Consider the following 2,456-nt stretch of genomic DNA (forward strand, 5'->3'; position numbering starts at 1 on the left):
TATTTTTGGGACAGAGAGAGACAGAGCATGAACGGGGGAGGGGCAGAGAAAGAGGGAGACACAGTATGATCACTTTTGAGTAAGAGAAGGTCTAGCGAGAAACAAGGATTAAGAGGGAAAAGCAGATTTATGTATTTTGTGCCACTTTTTTTTTTTTAGAAAGAATCTTTACACAGAAGAAGGAACTCTTTATGATTTCAGTCTGCATCAAGCCTCATGTGCTCAAGGAGTTATTTTGCCATGTAGGAAAAAAAAGAATATATGATTACTATTTGCTACAGAAAATTGTACTTAATACATTAATAATATTACTTGTGGCTATTACTTGTGGAAGTTTTTCCTTATCTTTTTGAATCTACAGTCTCAAAAGGACTATGTATCTCTTTTACATGACAGAGTTATCTTGCTAACTGAAATATTCTCTTTTTAGGCAGATACTGTTCATTCTCTAAGACCCCATCACAAACCTATCTTGCTTTAGAATGTGCCAGGCATTTTACGTGCATTAAATTGTCAAATTTTATAAAAGAGGAAACAATAACTCTGAGAGGTTAACTAACTTAACCAAGGTCATGCATAAAAACTGATACATTTCCCCTCCCTTCTCCTAAGGGCAACTTTCCTGTACATGGACTCATTAATCTTCCTGCTCTGAATTCCTACAAATGTTTTATGAGCTGTGTGAGTTCTCCTTGATTGCCCTGGCTTCACATTTCTTCCATTGTAAGAAATATATTTTCACATTTCTGTAATCAGAATGGGTCATAAGCACTGTGAGCCAGGTGTCATTCATGACATGTTAACTGTCGTTGCCTGAGCACGTGAGAACTTGGTTGTTGTTGCTGATTTCATTTTGGACAACTTTCAAAACCATCTGAAGAAGGGTTACAGCCACTGGTTGTTGTTTGAAAACTTTCCATCAGTATCTTTGGAAGGTTCAAGAAAGTGCCAACATCAAAACCTAATAACTGGTGTCTGTGGCTTTAAAGAAAATCCTAGATACAAGAGTTGAGCACTCCTTTAAGAAATATAGCATCATCAACATAGTTGAGAGAAGAGAGAATAATATTGTTTGGAAAAACATAGATATTCACAATTCTGAGTCAAAAACTGCTGCAGAAAGCTTTCTGAATATGAAGGCATTTTAGAAATATCTGAACAATTTATTTTGTTTTTGTTTTTTCTTTTATATATATATCCAAGTGTGATATTTGATTATGTCTAAATAAGTCTAAAAGAGCTTTTAGGTGCTCCTGGCTGGCTCAGTTGGTAGAGCAACTGAGTCTTGATCTCAGGGTCATGACTTCAAGCCCCACATTGGGTGTGGAGATCACTTAAATAAATAAAACTTAAAAAAAATAAAAGAGCTTTTTAAAGATAAAGTAAAAATTATGTATAACTGCATTGTGTCATAATTTTAGCAGCAATAGTTTTTTTTTTTCCTGTCTTTTCTTCATGATATTTAAGTAATACTGTGTTTTATAACTTATAATGTCTTGAGTTAGATGAAATGCCATAGTTTACTTCCTGGAAAATCCATTGCACAGTAAAATAGTGCAAACATATTTTGTTTTTGCATGTAAAATGATGTTAAACTGAAGGCTTACATAAGTAAATATAGGTAGTTTTCCCCCTCTGAAGTGGGACAATTTTTTTGTTGTTGAGGACTTATATACTGTAGGTATATAGCATTCCTGACCCTAGCTAATGGAAGTCAATAACATTCTTGTTAAAAACCAAAATACACCTGCACAGATTTCTAAGGCATGCGAAAGGAAGGTACATCTACTTAGGATCTGTTACTTAGTGGTTATGGAATTACCATTGATTTTTCACTAGAGGGAGCAACTCGTCTTTAAGAAAATGACATGTCTTTGGAATTTTCTTTCACTATAAATGAAATACTCTTGTAATTTAAATTGAATTGAAATTTTTACTCCTATTAAACTGTAATTGTGGCAAAGTAGTTTTTCTCATATGGGGCTTAGATTTGTTATGATGGCTTCCAATAATCAAATCAAGCCTAAATATCGCATATGACCCCGCCTACTCCCAACAAGGTCTCTACCTCTGTAGACTAGAATGGACCTGGTTTCAAGTTCCAGCTAGGCCACTCACTAGCTGTTTAACCCAGACAAGTCGCTTCTACTCTCTGAAACAGTTTCCTCATATGTTAGAGACTATAATACAAACTATACCAGCCTGTTATGAAGATGAAATAAGATATGTGTAAAATGTTTAGCACTGTTAGCTGTCAATGAATAAAAGCTGATAGTATTATTTGTAATGTTTTATACTAAAACTTACATATATTAAAATTAAACTATTGTGCAAGATAGTCATGCACTAAATTCCTTTATAAAGCAGTTGTGTTTAGGATTCAGACAAGAAAGACATCCATGTGTATTAGAGTGGTCAATAAAAGCTTCATCCAGGAAACAACAGTTGTTTTGTGT

The sequence above is a fragment of the Felis catus genome, chromosome B2, assembly GCF_018350175.1.
Source record: "Felis catus isolate Fca126 chromosome B2, F.catus_Fca126_mat1.0, whole genome shotgun sequence".
Taxonomy (NCBI): domain Eukaryota; kingdom Metazoa; phylum Chordata; class Mammalia; order Carnivora; family Felidae; genus Felis; species Felis catus.